Source organism: Choloepus didactylus, chromosome 13 (genome assembly GCF_015220235.1).
Source record: "Choloepus didactylus isolate mChoDid1 chromosome 13, mChoDid1.pri, whole genome shotgun sequence".
In the NCBI taxonomy this organism is placed as follows: Eukaryota; Metazoa; Chordata; class Mammalia; order Pilosa; family Megalonychidae; genus Choloepus; species Choloepus didactylus.
In genome coordinates this window covers 67,117,314-67,139,537 of record NC_051319.1, presented here as the reverse complement: position 1 = coordinate 67,139,537, position 22,224 = coordinate 67,117,314, and the positions used below count along the sequence as shown (strand labels likewise).

At 41.0% G+C, this 22,224-nt stretch overlaps 1 long non-coding RNA gene across 1 annotated transcript in view; it reads left to right on the top strand.

Moving 5' to 3' along the window:
• The first annotated feature begins 168 nt into the window (after nucleotides 1–168).
• Nucleotides 169–22,224, top strand: part of LOC119507612 — a 192,127-nt gene continuing 170,071 nt past the window's right edge. The window contains exons 1-2 of the long non-coding RNA XR_005211328.1: nucleotides 169–263; nucleotides 1,874–1,948. This is a non-coding gene — a long non-coding RNA (uncharacterized LOC119507612). The remainder of the gene's footprint in view (nucleotides 264–1,873; nucleotides 1,949–22,224) is intronic.

Below are 22,224 nucleotides of genomic sequence, written 5' to 3'. Positions count from 1 at the left end.
AACAGGTTCCCCAATCTGGCTTATGCCTGCAAGCCCACTGGCCCTTTTCATCATGACAGATCTACATAGATCCAAATTCTTTCTGGAAATTGACAAACTCCTCTTCCTCTAATATTGGTGATGATTAGGAGTCAATATCATATTTACTTTTCTTCAACAGTACTTTATGGAAAAACATCATTCTCTATCAGTGAAAATGACATCATCAAATGCCAAATTTACCTAGAAAACTGAGGTTTCAAGAGGCAATGCCATGTATCCAGGTAGATGATACCTGAGAGGAAGCCTGTTCTTTTCAAGAGAAATATTTTGGACATCCATATAAAAAAGTTTTCACGCCAGATGAATGATCGGCAGTAAGCTTTGGCAACTGGAAAATAGATGAAGGGAATCCTGTAATCTTTGATAAATTGAGGTGTATTTAAGATTTACAAGCTGTGTATATCTTCTGTTTGCCCCTCCTGGTTTAGTTTTCTCTGTCTTGACCCTATATTTTGCTGTCGGAGGCTGACCTGCAAGGACTCTATCAGCATGCTTCTTTGTACTCTGGCTCCAAGTTGGCCAATGGATTATTGGCTGATGATTGGCTTGTGGGATGAGAATGAAGTACAAGTATTTATTCTTTCAGCTTCCTCCTTACTGAGTCACTATAAGTTGGCAGGAGTCTTTTACCAAAGGCCATGGTTCCCATCAGGTGTTCCTTTCTATACAGCTGTTCACCCCTGGTTCATTTAATTCTCCCTTCTGTTGTCCATTCATGCCCAGGGGAGGTAAATGATTCCCTACTATTGCTGGCCCTGGGGAGCTGCACTATTCTTTGGTTTCTCCCAAACCTGCCTACACTTTTAACAGACCCTTAATTTGACTATCTGAAAATATCCAGCTTGAGTGACCCATCACCAAGAGCTAAATTCAGAAACAACATGAAGCTCTAATTTCCTTGGAAATAACCACCCTCAGGGCCACGGCATCTTTAGACTTAGATGTTCCTGATATTTTTTTTAGGAAGCATTCATCTTAAACTTCAGGTATGACTGTTGGTGTTGCTTTCTGGTGTTTCCTTCCTTCCTTCCTTCCTTCTGTCCTTCTTCCTTCCTTCTTTCCTTCCTCCTTTCCTCCCTCCCTCCCTCCCTCCCTTCCTTCCTCCTTTCCTCCCTCCCTCCCTTCCTTCCTTCCTTCTTCCTTCCTTCCTCTTCCTCTCTTTCTTTTCTTCTGTGATGGTTATCTTCATGCATCAACTTGGCAAGATTATGGTGTCCAGTTGTTTGATAAAATACTGTCCTGTTTATTAAAGCGAGGGTATTTCAAGATGGGATTTGCAACTGTAATCAGTTGGTTGCATCTATGATCCACAAAGGAGATTGCCTCAGCAAAGTGGGGAGTGTCCTCTTCCAATCAGTTGATGGTCTTAAAGGCTAGAACTGAGGATTTCAGAGGTCAGAAAAGGAGAAAAGGAATACAGTCTCAACTTCAACATTGATTATTGTTGGGATTTTCAGCTAGCCAGCTTCCCCTAGGCAGTTCAGACTAAGAGCTTCAGTACTACCTTTATTGGAGTTTTCAGCTTGCAGCCTGCCCTATGGAGTTCAGACTTGCCAGCCTCCATGGTCATGTGAGCCAATTCCTCATAATAAATCTCTTCACACATTCACACTATGAATTTGAGATTCATAGTTAGTTTTGGTCTAGAGACATAGAAATTTAGGGAAAGAAAAGATAGAGAGAACATTCAGGATCACGACACATTGATTCACCTATATATTTTTAGAGATGCCTTACAACATATTTGTTATAATTGTCAAAATATTGACGTTTGATCATGTGACAGTGTTTAGTTTTGAATGACAAGTATTTTAATTCTTCTTTCTTCCAGGCATGTGGTGATAATGTACTTCCTGATTCTCATATGGTTGGAAGAGGTGATGGGACTACTTCTGATCAATAAATTGTGAGTTGAAGTGATGCATTATTTCTGGGCTGGAGCATTTAATGTCAATACAGGATCCTCCAGGGATCTCTTTCCATCTCCAGCAATGATCAGAGAAGTTGCAGATAGCACTGGTTCCATCAACGTTGATTTTCATGTAGTGGGAGTGAGCAATTTTTTCTTTTGTTTCAAGCTATCCTAACTGATGATATACTACTTTATAAAAGTTAGGTTATCCCTAGTAATAGAATTACTCTTCTTTATTTGGATTTTGATATGCTTTATTAAGAAGGATAATAAAGAGTTATGCCTTGTGAGATAAAGGAATTTTATATGGGAATATTTTGCACAAATAGATTCCACATTGGTGACAGGAAAAAAAATAGTTGAGAATGACTATCAGAAAATAAGGATATTTTGTTCCTGAGCACACACTAAATTCTGAGATTCAGAGAAGAGAGTTCAGCACCTAATATATGTTGAACTATGGCAGGCATTTTACAGACATTTAATAATCACAATCCTGCAAACAGTCAGTCAAGAAATAACTATTGTGCATCTTCTGTGTGATAGGCATTGTACAAGATGCTGAGGATATGGCAGTAAGCCAAACAAACAAGGTCCCACACTCAAAGAACTTATCTAGGGGCATACAGGAAAGGCAACAAGCAATCACACCGAAGAATTGTGGGTCTACGGCAAAAGGAAGGTAAAAATGTCCTGAGTGCCAAAGAAGGGGTGTCTGATGCTGCTTGGTGGCATCAGGGAAGGTTTCCTGGAAGAAGAAATAACTAAGCTGAAACCGGGAAATGAATAGGAATTAGCCAAAGTAAAGGAGGCATTTTCTAGATTTTAGGAGTAATGTATGTGATGGTCCAGAAGCAAGAGAAAGCCTGGCATTTTTGAGGAACTAGAAGTTTAGCATGACTGTTTTAGCCATACTACAGGACACAAAATCTGGCTTTTCCAGAGAGTACCTAAGGAGATGGGTAACCAACACATAAGTGCAAGGGAGTTAATTCCCCGCAGGGCAAACTTTATCCAGTGGGAGACAGAAGAGAGACCTGGAAGGATAAATTACCTTACTATTCCTTCCTCTAAAATAATAATGATGATGATGATAATGAATAAGCTAACATTTATTGAGAGCTTAATAAGTATCATGCACTGTTCTACTCATTTCAAACTTACCACATTTAATCCTTAATACAATCCTAATGTATGTGCAGAGAATTTGAGTAGGTTGCCCAGTTTGGCACTTTTATTGTGTGACAGAACCAGCCTTAGCACCAAGATCATCTGAAAGCAGAACTCACATTGTTCAATGAGATGGAGGCTGGGCTGACTGCTAAAAAGAGATAGACTGATTTGGCTGGTAACTACCTCTTAAAATTAGCACTTAAGTTTAGCAGATGGAAATTGCCAAGTAGGATTACAATTTGTAACAAGGTGATAGATTTGGTATTGTGTTTTTTCCCCTATGTCCTTGAGTATAGGGTTGCAGTTTCAAAGGTGCCTTGAAGTGTGTGCAGTAAAACACAGCTGGTAACTGACTTCAACTATAATTATTAGCCTCTTACTGGTATTTAAAGATGCATTGCATGGATCAGTGCTTTGAACTTTGCTTTTTGGTTTTTATCAACAGTGTACCATTACTTTTCTAAAGACCTTTTCTTCACCTTTATTTAGATCTTGCACTGGTCTATAATTACATGAAACTAAAAATTCTCTATGGATTGATTTCCATAAATTACAAATATGTCATGCGTTATGTTTCTAAGCAAAAGGTCAGCAAACCAATTTGTTACACCAGTAGCACATTTACTAGAGCTTGAACAATGATCCATTTGTTGAAAGACTTCTGGTTTTAACTCTTTAGCCCTGACTTCACCTGAAACACAAATTGTATGTAAAATGGAATTTAAATCACTTGTTACCCACATTAGTTTGAAAATGGCACAGTTTTGGACAAGCAGTTGTAAATTTGTCTTTTTCCTATAACACATCTATTTTAACTCAGTTTTCTAGGATAGGATACAAATATATGTTATCTTACAGCATCCTAGACTATCTCCAAAATACATCAATTCCAAATTAATTCTGATGTGAATTATAACAACCAGTTCCACCATTCTGAAATACAAGTTTAGTAAGAGAAATACTAATAGCTTAGCTCTGTCTTAAAAATAACTAAATATTGCACATTATGCAACCTGAAAATTGGTGCCTTGAGTAGTCCTTAGTAATCAATTAAAAATGAATCTAATAAATGGCATCTAAGTGGCAGGAATGAAATAATTAAGTTTCAAAAAGGAAACTATACATTGTCTGGCAGCAGCTTGGTTGGAACAATATTCATCAGTGATTCTAATAGAGCTCCATTCTGCAATGATCAACTCAAAAGACTTTTGATCTTTTACTTAAAATTTTCTTTTTCCATTTTGAAAACCACAATTTTCTTTTTCTGTTTTGAAAACTGCAGTAACCCCTGGGTCTACAAATAGCATCATATTTTTCAGTTCTTCCAGGCTTGAAATGTTATAATTATCATTGACTTTCCTTCTTTGCCTGTCACTCAATGCGCTGCCAAGCCTTGTTTTTCTGGTCATGGCTTTCCCATCTTTGTCCTCCTTTTTATGCCGGTTACCAGCATCAGAAATACATTTCCTCTCATTTGGATTACAAACGGATTTTTCTTGCCTTTAGTCCATAATACACACTGATACCAGATAATATTTTTACTGCTATTCATTCCATGCCTCTCCTCAGAAACATTCTGTAGCAATTTGTTGCCCATGGGCTAAAGTCTCAGGCATCCTGGCATGGAACTCAGAGTATGCCACATTCTCATCCTAATGTGCTGTGCCAAATGTCTCTTCTGCTGTTGGTTCACATGATCTCTACAATTCTTAGATTACTCACCACCCTCAAATTATGCCCTGCCCTTTTGTGGTTTTGCTTATTTTTGAAATTACCATCTCCCATATCTGGCCCTCAAATCTTTCTTATATTTCACAGCTCAATTTTGAAGGCTACTTCCTTAAAGCCAGCCAAATCTATCTACCAAAAATAAGTTTTACCCCTATGTTCTTGCACAGCAGCTATCACATTATTGTAATCTACTGCAAGTCATTTGTTTATACTTATTGTCTAACTAGATATAGAGGGCACTGCGTGCTAGATACTATGCTGGGTACTTCATGTCCGTTGTCTCAATTACTCTCCACAATACCTCCGTGAGATGTATTTTAGGTTCCTCACAATTAATAGTTGATAAACTGAGGCTTAGAAAGTTTAAGGAACTTCCCAAGGTCACACAGCCAGCCCTGAGAGACAGAATTAAAAGATCATGTGACTCTTAAGTCACATACTTGACCATTGATAGTCTATGATTTTGCATAGGATTTCCATAACACCTTGCCAGAGTAGTTGCTTACCAAAGCTGTATAATTGAATTGGGAGTATTAAATATATACATAAAAGTATAAATAAAAAGTAAATAGTGTGTGTGTTTATACACACACACACACACACACACACACACATAAATATAAATATACTACTGATTGTTAGGTATAGATAGACCAAACTATTATAACATAAATTTGGACTACATTGGTTTATTCTGGAGTTTTCAGAAATATTTTGACTCCTAGCCAGCCAATTAAGAGTGCACTTAAAAGGAAATGTTTTCCATATTTCTTGAAAGCCTCCTTGATGAAAGTCTGCTGTGTCTCATACTCCATATGAAGGAATGCCTCTGAAATGAGGGTATTATCGCCAACTTGAGTGTTTATTTGTATACTTGGGTTCTGCCTTTTGTGGTTGGACTTGTGATCCTCTGTAGAATCACTGAGAGTAAAGAGGCTGACAGGGCATTGAGATAGAGCTACTCAGAGCTTGGATGCTTTAAGACCCTTGCATTACTCTAAGTGACAAGTAGGAATAAAGTTGCTAGTGTCCTGGCACCCAGTGCTGGTGTGGGGTTAAAGGACTGCAGTGTACTAAATCACAGGAATCCAGGACAGAGGGAAAACATGGATGTAACAATCCAGCTGTGAGGCAGCTTCCTTAGGATGCTTTTTTGTTTCTCCTTCAATGGAGGAGCTTTTGTGTGCTTTTTATTCATTTTCTTCCCTACACTCTACTTTGCTAATTAAAATTCTAATCACTCTGACAGCTAGAGATAGGGAAAAAAAATCATTCTTCCATGCTGGCAAAGGTAATTTCAAGGTGTTTTAGCTGCCAAAGAAACAAACGGAAATTAGGCAAAGAAGCTAGTTGTCATAGGAGGACAAATGAATTTTGTTTTCTCATTCTGCCTAAAAATATGACACTTTAGCAAAGACAACAGATTTCTATTTGGCATAATGATAAGTCTAAACACATGAAAGTTAAACAATGTATTTTACCTTCCTACAAGTAGAGGCTTTCTTATTAAATAAATAGTCTTTTATACATTCGTTCATGTCTAAAATAATTTACTGTTCTTGGGGTAAAATTAAGTGTTACATCAAAGGTTTGACTTGGTCTCTCTGATGCGTTGCTTCTGAAAGTGTTTCCTTTTAATCTTTAATTTTCAGATCTTCATTAAACATTTAGGAGACTAGAAATCCATATTTAAAACAAAGAGAAATTTGTGGTACGATTTCTTTAATAAAATCGGGATGTTGAATTTTTAATGCCACCTGGTGTAGAATTCTTGAACACCATTGCATCATTGAAAATGAGTTTTCTAGAACAGTAGGTTTCTTGACAAGCTTTCCAATTATATTAATTATTGGGATGAATTGTGGCCACATCTACCAAGGATCCAGGAATAGGGTAAGGTTGGGAGAATGTTTACTAGATAAGTTATTATCTGAATTGACTGGCATTTAACTGATTGCTTAGCTTTATGAAATTGACTGGACACTAGTTAAAATACACTGAATTGGCTGTCTGGTCCAATGTTATTTAAATCTAATTGAATATGTGCTTTAACAATGCTGTTCATCAACAAGGGTCATTGCATGACCCATGCTAGACATCCAAGGCAACTGACCTCCAGTCACAATGAAAAGCCTTTAAGATTTTGTAACCTAATAAGGTCATTCATTGCCTGCTACTAATCCTCATAAGGAAGGTCTTGGGGGCAATATGCTTTCCAAATTTTCATGGCTTCTAGCCTACTGAGGTTTTATGCTTCATTTTTATTTTTTAAGATTATTTATTTTCTGGCCAAAAGCTAATGAGGATAAAATAAAGGATAAAAGGATTAAAAAGATGATGGATTAAAAGAATTAAATAAAACTCACCTTCAATGATGATTATAACTATTATTTTAAATCCAAATTCACTGATTTTATTTCATATCACTGTATGCTTTAGAATAAAATCTTTAGTATGATTCTTTATTAAAGTAAGCATTCAATCCAACAATTCCACTCCTAGACATATGCCCAAAATAATTGAAAATAGAGACTCAAATACTTATTTGTTCACTAATGTTCATAGCAGCATTATTCACAATAGCCAAATGGTGGAAGCAAACCAAGTATCTGTCAACCAGTGAATGGATAAACAAAATTTGGTATAATCCTCACAGCCATACAAGTACCAATGCATGCTGCAATGTGGGTGAACCTCAAAAACATACCAAGAGAAAGAAGCTAGATGCAAAGGACCACATATTATATGATTCCAATTATATGAAATATCCAGAATAGGTAAATCCATAGAGTCAGAGAGCAGATTAGTGATTATCAGGAGATGAGGGTAGGAGGGAGTGGGAAGTGAATGCTTAATAGATAAGTAGTCTCCTTTGGGTATGATGAAAATATTTTGGAACTAAATAGAAATTGTGGTTATATAATATTATGAATTTATAAAATGTCCCTGAATTGTACATTCTGAGATGATTAATTTTATAATATGTGAATTTCATTTCTGTAAAAATTAAAAAAGTATTCAAGGTATTATGTTATTAATGAGCTGAACTGCATTTTTTACTTTTGTATTTGTTGAGTGATTGGTTCATTAATTTTATAGATTTCAATTCAGGAAAGTAATGAATCATTCAGTATATAAGTTTTTTTTTTTTTTCCCCAAACAAAATGTCTCACACATTTATTACTGAACCAACTTATTTATGCAGAAACATAAAAACAAAGAAAACCAGGTTTTTCCCCAATAAAATAAGTCCAACTGTTCAGAAAGGGTGACTTTTTCAACTTGAAAGTACAGTGAACTTGGCACAGAATCAACATGTGTGCCATAACATGCAATTCCTTACAGACCCAGCTTGGTTCTTCTCCAATGTCTCCTCTTGGTGTTTTACCTGATTTTATTGCCAGTTTTCATTCAAATCCTTTTGCTCCTTGGCCAGGAATCATTTGATTCTAAAAGTCTTATGAGAAGACATGGTGGAGCTGGCAGCCAAATGCACAACGATGGCAGACAAAGAGTATATAAAGTTTTAACACCACACTAATATCAAAAATCCATAGGAATTTAGTGATATGTGTATATGATCATCAACAGATTGATAGCCATAGAGATAACCTGGGAGAGTCTGGTAATATATTGGCATGAGATTTTTAAATAAATAAATGTTCTTTTTAAATTTGTCAGGTATTCCATGTTTAAGAAAGTATGGCTTATCATTGCAGTCATTCTAAACTTTGTTTTGAAAACACAGAGCTTTAAAGAAGAGAGCCTATCTGAAATTTCCTGAACAGGGATTGTTTGTGGATAGTGGAGGTAGTATGTTGAAAAAGTACGAAATTCATCATCAGATTTTCCAAGATGAAAGAGAAAAGTTTCCTGTAAGTGGCTATCCAAACATTTATTGGCATTGCATTAGATAAAACTTTTAAATTTATAACAATATTTAGGGCTAAAATTTCAGATCTGCCCATAAATATCAGGGCTATCATAAGAAAAGTAATACAACAGTTCTGAGCCTCAGTTTCCTCAACTGTAAAATATCAGTAATGCCATTTCCCTCACAGTAGCTATGGGCTGCTTATTATTTTTCTATCACATGGTATGTGTGGATGCAAAGGGACATGCAGGCATTAGATATTTTATTTAAAAACCTTTATAGTTCTGAAGACTTATTTCATCAATTAATAATTAAGTTAAATTTCTGTAACTGTTATTGAATAACTACAATGTTCAAAGTGTTATGCTTGGGATTGAGGGATGCAAAGATGAACAAGCCGTAGTCACTACCTCCAAGAATCGTTTAATTAAAGGTGCAGACAGTCATGCACGCAAATAATTTAATAGAGGAGAGAGGTACTGAGTAGGAGCTGAGTATGGAACAATCCAATACCTATAGTAAAAATGCAAATTATTGTGTTACTGTTTGCCTGTTTTCTTTCCCCTTACAGTAGTCAATTTTAATATTATTTAGGACTCCAATATGGCCTTGCACTTTCAGTCATGTCAATGAGATTGCCTACTCAGCCTATAACCCCAATCAATTAGAGTATTTGAAGATCATCCAATGCAGTTTATGGTCATCACCAAGGGATATGATGACCATATAACTAGCCATGAAACCAGATGCCTCTAAGGTCCCCTAAACCAGGACACTTTACATAGTAAAAAGGGCATCACTAATAATCATAATGGGACAACAGGCAAATAATATGAAGTCAGGATCCAGGAAAATCAGGACCTATAGTTGCTTAACCCAGGGCCCATCCTTTGGAGTCACCAAACTAACTTTCAAATCTAATTTATGCCCATCTTCTAGCTCAGATCTATTTCCAGCATTGCTTCTGCCTTTTGGATTTGGACTTTGTGTTTGGTTAACCCAGAATCTGCCTCCGAGTACTTGCCTTCTATTTTCTCTCATTATTAGGGCACCATATTCTCATGGGAAAGACAGTGAGCCATGTTACAGTTTCTTGGCACTGAGCCTCAAGAACCAGCTTGTTTGGCCACTAAGGTGTCCCAAGTTCCCAATGGTACATGGAAAAGCATCATTTGGACATAAGGTCAAGGACTGGGGGAAATATTGTGCGAGAGCTTCCTCATTCAGAAAGAGTGGGGAGTTAGCTTCCTTAAGCATGAAAAAACCTGATAACAAAGCATTATGTATGTTGGTCTAAACATTCAATTTTTGCTAATTTCAATAGGCAAATATTAATATTCTTCACAGATGTCTTCCTATTGATAAATTTTGTTAAGGAAGCAAAAGTACTTGTGTTACTTTTTTAACACCTGAAATATGTGTATCTAGCAATCAACCAATTTATCACACTGCCCCAAGTACTCATTAAACATGGTTTAATATACATATCATGATATGACAAACACTGGAAAACAAGGCTGGATCTTAGCTCTGTCATCTGTTTCCTCTGTGACCTGGGACAAATTTTTTAATATCTTTGAACTTCAGTTTTCAACTGAGGCATAATAGTAATGATAAGTATCCACTAGTATCTTTGTGGAGATAAATGCCATAAAACAGTGAATTTTCTCCCCATCCTTCTTCCAATGTCATTTCCTATTATTAACTGGTTGGCTGAGTTTCTCTCTCTTTCTCTCTCTCTCTCTCTCTGACTGGATCTATCTCTCCGTGTAGGAGGGAAACACTCACTGGAAAGTTTACACATGTAGCTGGCTAATGTCTAGAACCTGTGACATTTTTTCCCCATACCTTCCCCCTACAAGTCAAGGATTAATTGTGATAGCTTTCTCAGCACACCATCCTCAGAGAAAAGATTGGCGCAGTTTAAAACAAATCAGTGTCCAGCATTTAGTTTCAGGAAGGATGGCAGGGGAGAAAAATAGTCTTGAAATCCACACTTAGCAGTTGTACAAGCCTAAACTTGAGAAAGACTATCTGCTTTGTTTTGGTCTTTAAATCACCTTTAGTATCAAGGACCAAAGTCTGATGTACTAGGAGCATAGAGTTTATGAAAATCAAGGATAAAGTAATATAGAAGCAGGTTATAATATGAGAGCATTTCATTTTTCCCCTCCTAGAATTAGGTAGTTTGGGGGATTGAATCATGTTCCCCTCAAAACACATGTTCAAGCCTGGCCCAGTGGGTGTGAACCCATTTATAAATAGGACTTTTGCATATGTCATTAGTTAAAGTGCAGCCAAACTGAGTGAGAGTGAGGCCTTAACCCAATATAGCTGAAGCCCTTATGAGCAAAGGAAATTAGAGACAAGGGGAGAAGCTGGAGAAGTGAGAGAAATTGCCATGTGACATAAACAGAGATGCATCTACAAGCCAAGGATTGCCAAGGATTGCCAGCATGCCAGCACCAGGATGCTACAGACCCCTGGAGAAAGCAGGGCTTAGCAATGCCTTGATGCTGGATGTCTAGCCTCCAAACATGTTAGGATAAGTGGTAAGAAAAAAAAAATTCCTGTTGTTTAAGCCAACCTAATGTGTGGTATTTGTCATAGCAGCCCTAGCAAACTAAGACAGGGAGGACATAGCGGAGTTGTTGGGAGGATAAATTGGAAAGAAAAGCATTACAAAGACTGTTTAACAGACTTTAAGAGGCCTTGGGGTTGAAATTTTTGGAAGACAGCGGTGAAAGGAAAGGATTTGAGTAACACAAGTTATCTTTGATGTCTGAGACTCTAATGACAGAAAGGACTCAATTCCTGATTCCCAACCACAACCCTGGCAGAACTCAAACTCATCTAGTACCCAGAAGCAAAATGGGAGGCATCAATAGAGGGCAAATTGTCTCTAGGCCAAAAGGGCCTGAGGTGACCACTAAGTCTTCTTTTGCTTCAGTGGGTTATAGAGGAAATAAACACTACTGATGGCTGCCAGAAAGGAAGGAGGGACAAATCCCTTGCTGGCTCCCAATATTTAAAAAAAGTATATATATTGTGATAACATAAACATATAACCTAAAATTTTCCCATTTTAACCATTTTTTAAGTATCCAGTTCAGTGGCATTTATTACATTCACAACGTTGTGCTACCATCATCGCCATCCACTACCAAAACATTTCCATCACTCAAAACTGCATCTCTCCACCCATTAAGCAAATACTCCCTGTTCCTCCTTCCCCTGGCCCCTGGTAACCTCTAATCTACTTTCTGTCTTTATGAGTTTGCTTATTCTAAACATTTCATGTAAGTGGACTCATACAATATTTGTCCTTTTGTTCTGACTTATGTCACTCAGCACAAGGTTTTCAAGTTTCGTCCATGATCCCCAAGATTTGAAGCAAAGGCTTCCCTGGTAGAGGCTATGAAGGCATGGTGGGTGGGCCAAGTCTCAGATGATCAGCAATGCAGTGAGAACTGGGGTTGAAGCCTGCCACTGTGTGTGGGATGGACCAAAGATGCTCCATAGGGAGAGGAGCTGAGTGCAGAGAGATAAGCTCTCTCTCAGGAAGCCAGGAAGGCAGGACAGCTCACAGTTGTAGGACCCTTTCCCCCTTTACACATGCATACACAACTCCTCAATGTTACTTTCAGCTCTGTGTGATTTGGGTCTTATCTCCCCAACCACATTTGCTACTACTCTCCTAACTCCAGTCTAGTCACAGGAATTCTTTCTCTTCTTCAAACATGAGGTCATTCCTGTCTCAGGGCCTTGGCAGGCAGTTCTATATACTGGAAACGCTTTTACTTTAGATCGTCACAGCCACATTTCTATCACTTTATTCAACTCTCTGCTTGAATGGCTTTCCAGATAGTTCATTCTAAAATAGCTTCCTCTTACCTTCCTTGCTGTCAGTTTACTTTGCTTTCCTTTCCTCATAGTGATTATTACTATCCAAAATTATATTTTGTCCTTATGTGCATATGTTGAGTGCATGTGTCTCCCAACTAGAACATAACTTCATGAAGGTGAGGATGTATGGCTCTCCTACATGTATATATTGCTAGGATCTAGCATAGAACAGGTCTTTAATACTAGTTGACTATTAATGACTAATGAATTATTCATTCATAAATTACTGAATTAACAAATTAATTAATAATTAAATCAATAAATTATTTTCTCCCACAAAAAGATACCCCCTGGAAAAAAGTAAGAAGAGTGGGTACAAATCTTGAAAGGCTGAGTACTTAGCAAAGGAGTAAAATGACTGAATAAATCAGAAGTGACCAGATTAGTTTAATGAGTAGGATTAATATTCCCCCCCTGCCTTCCAACACACAAACACACCCCTGCCTTCCATCTACAGATTACATCTTGAGGATCATATGAAATTGTGCGGTCGCAGTTGATTCGTCTGGGGGGGGGGGGTGGCGGCCGGTTGCTAAATCCTAGGCTCCCAGGATTGCTCGGAGGGTACCGGCGGCGGGGGCTCTTTCCCGGAGGCGAAGGCGAGGCGAGGGACTTGGCCAGGTCCGCGGCGGGGTGGCGTGCAAAGTATGGAGGGCGGCGAGAAAGGAACAGGCGGGACACGGTTCTTTTAGGGTGAAGAAGCCAAGAGAGTTTATTAGGGGAGAGTACAAGCTTATATCGGGCGTTTAGAGGGCGGGGTAGCTGTAGAGGTTAAAGGCTTGGATTGGTTCTGAGAGGGCGCGGAGGTTGATTGAAAAGGGGCGAGAGTTGCTCCGGTAACGGTGTCTGGCAACAATGTATGTGCACTGGAGGTGATGGGAGTTGCACTGGCAACGGGGAGTGTCCGGGCAAGATAAGGGGGTGGGGAAAAGGCGGTTCCCTCCGGCAAGCCTCCCCTAACAGTGGTATTTTGGGTGAGGAAATGGGGCCTGCCTCCGGCCTCACTTTCCCAGGCCCGGGGGGCTGCGGAGGGCGCTGTCGCCCGTGCCCACCACCCTCCCCAGGGGCTGATCAGGTCCCCTAGCCCAGGCCCGCCAAGTTGAAGCACGTAATCAGTGTCCCGCATTTCCCCCTTCTTTTCTAATTAAAGGAAGAAGCTTACCGGAGAGGTCCGCTAAGGGATGAGGGAAGGGGAAGGCCGGGGAGGGGAAAAAGGGGTTGACGGTGGCTCAGCGAGGCTGGAGTTCGGCGTTGGTGTGGCGCCCGGGCGCTCAACAGGGGCCTTGCTGCTTGCGGGATGGACGAGGGTGGGGGGTTTAAAGTTGGAGGTTCAGAGAAGCTGGAGCTCGAGGTTGGTGCGATGTTCAGGCGATCGAGAAGGGCCTCGTGGTCGGCGGGTTGACCGGTGGCGGTGAGGTCGCGGAGGGTTGGTTGTCATCTCGGAGTAGGGAGCGTCAGAGGTGGCGAGTTGCTGGTACTGGACTTGCACGAACGAGGAGAAAATAGCATCCGTTTGTTTCCTTACAAGCTGGACAATTTTGCGGATAATGCAGGGTCCTAAGGTGAGAGCTAGAATAATCATTAGTAGGGGGCCGAGGAGAGGGAGGAGGTAAGGGAGGAGGGGGGTAAAGATGTGGGACCAATAGCTGGTGGCTTCACGGTCTCTTTTGCGTTGTTCCAGTCCCTCTCAGACCTTCTTTAGGCTGTCCTCGGCGAGACCTGTGGAATTGGCATATACACAGCACTCTTCTCCTAGGGCGGCGCAAAGGCCTCCTTCTTTGAGGAGGAGAAGGTCGAGACCTCAGCAGTTTTGGAGCACTACCTCAGAGAGGGAATTGACAGAATTTTTAAGATGGGAAATAGCATCTTGTAGGTGATGAATGTCCTCGTCAACAGCCGCCCGGAGGTGAGTTAGGGCGGAGCCTTGACTGGCTAATGCAGCGATTCCGGTGCCAGCGCCTGCAAGACCTAGGAGGGAGGCAATCGTGAGGACGGTGATGGGCTCTCACTTTTGCAGTGGGGCAGAAGCTGCAGTTGTTTCCAGGCGGAGGAAGAAGTCTTCCTTGCTGTGGTACAGGACCCTAGGGATAAGGACAATTAGGAGGCAAGTTTCATGAGTTGTATTGAGGGTCAGTACGTTAAGGCAGGGGGTAAGCCCTGTAGAGGAGCAGAGCCATTGGGAGGAGTTATGAGGAATGAGAAATTTTGCAGAGCTGCTGGGAGATGAGTAGTCGGCGCAAGCTGTGAGGTTGGGAGAGTTACTTGAGCGAGGGCGGATGCACTTTCCTGTAAAGGAGACTGAATGAAAGGTTAGGGGGACGGCAAAGGTATTCCAATTGCATTCCGAGGGGCTGTCCTCTGTGTTTTCTGAAAAGGAGAGGTTGGAGGCTACTGGCTCATACAGGGGGGAGGAAGTGGAGAGGCAAAGCCAACAAGAGGAGGTAAGATTGGGATAGGAGACATTTAGTGAGGTGAAGGTTGCTTGGATAAGGCTGAAGAGGGGAGAGGAGTAATGAGAGGGGGGTAGAAAAGGTTGGGGTGGTGGGGTTGGCGATGCGCTGTTTGTAGCTGAGGTGCGGTTTCCGGGTGTGCTGCTTGTACTCGAGGTGCAGCTGGGGGGCTGTGGAAAAAGGGGGTTAATGACTTGGTTGGGACCTATGCCAGAGGGTGTTTTTAATGCAGTATTTTGGCCTGGTTGGTTTGCAGCCTCTTTTTTTATGAGAATAAGTGATCCTGGGTCGGCTCCTTTCTCATAGATTCTGAAGCCCCAAGTTTGACCGAGTAACCAGGAGGGATCAGTGGGGAGCTGCACTGTAAGATTAAGATGTGTGCAGGATTCCTCGCTTTCTTGGCCGAGCCAGTTAACTGTAGGGAGTTTGCACCCTGTAGGGGCCCACTTTAAGGTAAGGTAATGATTAGGAACAGGAGGCTTCCAATTAGTGGCTAATGTTTCACACCCCCAGTATGCACAGTAGTACTCGTTGGGGGAATTGCAGTACGATTTTCCAGGATTTGATGATGGGCACATGTAATATTGGGCCTGGGGATCATTTACCTTTCGAGCGCAGGTTTCTTCGACTCTGGAGACAAAGGTGGCGAAAGGCTTACTCGGCTCCTGGAAGAGCTTGGTGAATTTATTAGGCCGACAGGCAGAGCAGTTGGCAAACGCTCGTAAGGCGATTTCCCAAAGGATAGGCCAAAAGGTGGCAGGTGCATTAATATAGGCGGATGCATTTATAAATGCTCCCGTGCCCAAGTAAGCTTCGGGGTTATGATTGGCCCCAGTGGCAGCATCTTGCTCGCTCTGCCTAGCTGCTTCTGCCTGGAAGTGGGCACGCCAATCAACAAACTGGCCGGGGTTAAGAATGGAACGGGCAAGCGAGGCCCAGTCTTGGGGGAGGCAAAAGTCCATGGCGAGATCCTGCAGTATTTGGGAAGCGTATGGGCTACCTAACCCGTCCTCCTTGACGGCCCTGCGAAGCTGCTTGATAGTATCAGAGTCAATGGGATACCAGTCATACGGTTTCTGTGGTGTGGGGGTAAGGTTAAGAGGAAAGCAGTGAAAAGCACGAGAGAAAGGAGGACGCGCTTGCAGAGGGCTTGGCGCGGGAGTGGGGTAGGGGGAGCGTTGCCCCAAGGGTTGCCTTGAGGTGTAGAAGGCAGCCAGGGGTTGTTAGTTGGCAGGGTGGGAGGAGCGGCGGCAGCTGCCGGTAGCGGCTCCGAGGGGGAGCTCGCCGGAGGGGGAGGCGGAAGTGGGAGGCCCCAAGCGTCGCAAGACGGCGGCGCGGTGGGAGTGGCTAAGGCATAAGATGGTGGACTAGCTCCGCCCTGTGAAAGGGCGGGGTAAAGCGCTTGCGGTTTCCGGTCCAGCTTAGGGCTGATGTCATCGCCGGAGCACTTCCTCCCCTCGATGGAAGAAGAAGGAGGAGGAGGAAGTTCGCCATCTTGGCGAGGCTCAGTGTTATTTTGTTTTTTGGGAGTCACTTCGAGCGCGTTGTTAATCTGCTCGACTAAGGACTCTGTGTCCGAATCGTGGTTTGCATTAGTATCGCTGTTTGAATCTGTTGACTGGGTTGATAGGGCCTCCTTGGATTTAATGGGGCCTTGATCAGGGGGGAGGGAGCCTTGAAGGCAGGAGCGGACGGTTATTAAGGTGGGGAGCAAGCCGGGAGGGAAGCGCTTGCTCTCATGTTCCATGGCGTTGGTGACCCGATTAATAAGGCGATCATAAGTAATAGGGTCCCAAAGATGGCAAGTGGTGAGTCATGGGTTAAAGGGCAGTAGGAGGTCCCAGTATACTTGTAGCTGCCGGACAGACACTTTACAGCGATGTGTGTCTAGGGGACTAGCCAGAGCACGAACTTGGGGTGCTTGGCGTGCAGATAGACGATTACCCATAGCGGAGTGAGAAAAGAAAAAAAGGGGGGTTGATTATTGAGTAAAGAAAATGAGGTAAACCGAGGAAACGGCGAGAATAGAAGGCAGGAGCCTCTAGTAGTGAGAGCAGTTTGGGGGGGGGCGGTCGCAAAGAGGCACACCGCGCGAAACAAAGAAACAAAGACACAAAGGACCACAGCAAAGTAATGGAGGGGAAGAGGGAAAGCTACTGGAGGAAGAGTGTTAGGAGGAATGGGGGGACATAGGAAGAGAAGACGAAAGGTAGTCGGGGGTAAGAGTTAGGTTAACGCGGGAAAGGAAGAGCGGCCCGGGCGCGGAGCGGCGTGGGAGAGGCGGCTCCGGACGTGGAGCGGCGAGGGAGAGGCGGCTCCGCGGGGCGGCGAGGGAGAGGCGGCCCTTACTTTGCAGGCGAGGAGAAGGGGAGCTGGAGAGGCGTCCGGGCGAGCGGGTGGCTTTACTGGACCGCTGCGTGGAGAGGACTTTTAATTCCAGGGGCCCCACGTTGGGCGCCAGTTGCGGTCGCAGTTGATTCGTCTGGGGGGGGGGGAGTGGCGGCCGGTTGCTAAATCCTAGGCTCCCAGGATTGCTCGGAGGGTACCGGCGGCGGGGGCTCTTTCCCGGAGGCGAAGGCGAGGCGGGGGACTTGGCCAGGTCCCCGGCGGGGTGGCGTGCAAAGTATGGAGGGCGGCGAGAAAGGAACAGGCGGGACACGGTTCTTTTAGGGTGAAGAAGCCAAGAGAGTTTATTAGGGGAGAGTACAAGCTTATATCGGGCGTTTAGAGGGCGGGGTAGCTGTAGAGGTTAAAGGCTTGGATTGGTTCTGAGAGGGCGCGGAGGTTGATTGAAAAGGGGCGAGAGTTGCTCCGGTAACGGTGTCTGGCAACAATGTATGCGCACTGGAGGTGATGGGAGTTGCACTGGCAACGGGGAGTGTCCGGGCAAGATAAGGGGGTGGGGAAAAGGCGGTTCCCTCCGGCAAGCCTCCCCTAACAGTGGTATTTTGGGTGAGGAAATGGGGCCTGCCTCCGGCCTCACTTTCCCAGGCCCGGGGGGCTGCGGAGGGCACTGTCGCCCGTGCCCACCACCCTCCCCAGGGGCTGATCAGGTCCCCTAGCCCAGGCCCGCCAAGTTGAAGCACGTAATCAGTGTCCCGCAAAATTGAATTATAGCAAAATAAGGAAAGTTACTTTTTTTTGCACATCTGAATTGTGACCATAAATTTTAAATCCTTTTCACATTTATATTGCCAACACTAATAACTTATTAATTTGATCTAATCTCCTTTGTTTCCCTCAATATCTTATCAGAAAATTATAGTTTAATTTACATAAATGTTTTGGAAACATTAATCAGTAGTGAAGAAAACAACAGTTTTTCACATTTTAGCTAGCTCATAGTCACTCACTCATACCACATAAAATATTCTGCTATTCAGTAAAGTTTGTAAGGCACCCCATGTTTGGAGTCATATATGAGTTTGAATCTACTAGCTTTTCTTTCTGAGTTCACAGAAAGTTGGCCAGATCTGATCAGAATTTTCAACTTACCATATTATTACCCCAAATCCAAGAAAATGGCACATAAAAGCCGAATGCATTCTCCTTAGTTCTGAGAGTCATTTTCCGATGCCAAAAGCCAGGTTTTTGAGTTGATTAAAGAAATGGGGTCAGAATGACAAGGAAATTCTAATTTAAGATGTGCTCAGAAGAAAACTGTAAGATTCAGGGAAAGATCAAAGGGATAAGTACAGGAAGGAGAGGGTGTCTATAGAACAATTGTCAAAATAGTTAATTATTTGTCTGCAAAGCACTGGGGAAAACAGTCCCCTCCACACCTCTGATCATACATTGAACATTTGACTTCAGTTTGAAACTTAAGTGTCACGTTCTTTCTACAGGATGTGAACTTCCTGACTGGGGAGGTTGCCTAGTATGAACGTCAGAACTTGTGAGAGAAGTGACAGGGTTTGAGGTAATTCATGTCCATCAATATAATGGGAAGGGGGAGGGGGGAAGAGGCAGCTCTTTTCAATAGCAAAAAGCATTTATTTTCTCCACTGCCATTTTGGCATCCAGTAGGGAGAAAAATTATCTCCTTGCTTCAGTCTCCAAAACTTTAAAGAGTAGTTAGCAATAAGTAACTCATGGCATTCTGAAAGCATTTCAGGCAGTCATCCTGGACATAACAGAAACATACTGGGGAAATAAAACTTGCACAACTGCAGAGAAAATCCATACCAGCTACGTATATAAGAAGCCTTAAACTTCTTTCACATATATGAATGTACAACCAAGGTATTTGAGGGAAATCAACACCAGCAAAGAGCAATGCCAACATAAACAATGAGAACACATTACTTTGGAGGAAACAGACATAATTCAAAGAACAAAAAGTTTAAACATTCTAATAAGTAGACAGAAAAATTTGAAAGGATACACCATTCACAAACAATAGGAATTATTTGTGAAAAAGAAGAGAATCAAAGGATAGAAAGAGTTCTTGGGAAACAAACATAAGATTGCAAACATAATTCAACAGAAGGGTTGAATAAAATATTTGACGTCAATAAAGACTATATTAGTAATCCAGAAGATAAAATCAAGGAAATCTCCCAAAATATGCAACAAGAAGACAGAAAGATGGAAACTCTGAAGGACAGGATCCTTGTAATAGTAGTTCTAAAAGTAGAAAACAGTGCATTGAGGAGGAGAATTAGTCAAAGTAAAAATAAAGGCAATTTTTCTTCAAGATAAAGAAACTCATGAACCTTTGAATAAAAGAACCTATAGGGTGTGTTAACAAAATGCATGAACAAACAAACCAGACATATCCTGGGACCTTTCAGAACTCCATGAATAAACAAAATCCTAAATGCGTTTAAAAAGCTGAGAAAGGTAAATAAAGTTTACCCTCCAAGAAAGAAGAATCAACATGACATCAGATGCTCCTTTTATAAAACCGTGTAATAGAAAACAATGGTAAATAGTATAAATACATTCAAGAAATGTGTCTTTATATACATTCAAGAAATGTATCTTTAATTTCTACTCTAAACAAACAGATAAAAAAAGTTTTTCATGCAGTTTAAGATCTCACTTCTTTATTGAGTGATTCATGAAATCAGGCAGCATCTCATTCAGAAAGCAGCAGAGAGACCTACTGAGGGAATGGAAAGGAGGAGCTGACATAGGGTCAACATGGAAGCAAGTGAGGAATTGTTCTGATTGGCTGATATTAAGTTTCCATTTTACATAGGGGGGGTCTTATAAAATGAGGAGCAAATATACATTGATTAGTATGGTATGCTTGTCCATTCTGATAAGTGTCTCTACTGGACTGAATCTAGTTTTATCACTAGGTTTTGCTTATCAGCAACTCTGTAGGATGTGTTCCATTTTCTCAGAAAACCCCTGCAGGTCAACTGTTTTTGTCTTCCGGAAAAGCCCTTCTTGGAAAGGGGTCTTCTCTCTACAATTCCCAATGCCGGTAGCCATTTTATTTTACTTAATACTACTTTAATAAACACTCAATTGTGTGATTAAAATAATGTCTCTTTGGGACATTCAGGGACTCGGTAAATTTACTGCTCACATACTCTCCTTGGAAAACATTACCAAAAATACTGCAACCAAAATTTTCTCAATAATAATAATAATTCATGAAAGGAAACTTAACAGTGTTGAATTTTAAAAAATAGAGAACATATATGAACATGTTTTTTTTAAACATTGTAAGCAATAAAAGTCTTAACAATCTGGGATGAAAATCCAAGATTATTCTTGAATACTGATAACAAGGAAGACTGGAACAACATAGGGAAATTATGGATTGCTTATCTTTGTGTTGTTCAGGGTGGAGGATGTGATTTAATTCTACGTATTGATAATAGATAGGTAGGTAGGTAAATAGAGAGACAGTAGAGACTATATGGCTGAGATTATATGACTGAGATTATATGACTGAGTTTATACAATATAGATTGCAAGTAGAACCTGAAAATCACAACTAGCAGAATATTAAAATGAATGACAATATCAGTGTTTGAAGGAGGTAGAGAATCCAGTATAGCAAAATGGGTGCCCTCATACGCTGTTAGTGGGCATGGAATTGGTGAAGCCTTTCTGGAGAACAATTTGGCAGTATCTCTCAAATTTTGATATATGTACTTGGACTTGCATATAAAGGGAAATGCATAAATATTTTATTGAAATACTCTTTGTAATATGAAAAACAAGAGGAAACATACATGTAACTTAAGTGGATTATTCTGAATTTAGTGAATACATATTTTGAAATATTATTTAATGGTTAAAGAGAATAAGATGAATCTACATGGAAACAGATCCAGAGCATATTATTAAGTGAAAAAGCAAGCAGCCAAAAAATCTATATATTATGACTGCATTTTAAGTAACAAACAAATATCATATATCTGTACATGTGAGCATATGAATGCATGGAACAATCTAAAAGATAAGTGCATGGAACAATCCAAAAGATAAGTATTTTTTGAATATATTGCCATATTGGTGCAAAATAAATAAAATATTTTTAATCAAATAATTGATTGGGAATACTCAGACCACAGCCATGTAGGTAATTTATGTTTTTCATTAACATGCCTGAAAGTAACTAGCTACAGTTTTTAGGTCTAAACTCTTTTACCGATAGGTTTTAGCATAGACACAAAGTAACCAGGTCCTTGGGGTCAATACTGATATTAGCTGGGGATTAGGAAATAGCTAGGGGTAAAGTTGTCTCTGTAATGGGAAAAGAAAGGAAGCAAAAACTGTGTACAGAGCTGAACTAACAAATAGAAATGTGTTTATGGTTAAAATTCCTTAAAATCAACAAATTCCAAAATGAAGCTAAATTGAAAAGTGGTCAGTGAAGACTATCTTTCAGACTATTGATTGTCTACCTAGCAACTTAACTAATTTTGTCATTTGTTTGCCTTTGATGCATTATCTTTAATTGTTCATACGTGTTTTTGTTAGTGTAAATTATCATATAAGGAAATATGTGAAGAAATATTTCTTATAGGATAGGAACAGCGTTTTGATATCATGACATTCCCAGCTTCAGAACACTCCTTCCTCCATTTCTTCTCTTAGCAGTCAGCAGAAAAGGTTGACACGAGGGAAATGCCTGCCAAGGAACTTTGAGTTGCAGGCAGTTTTTAATTAAC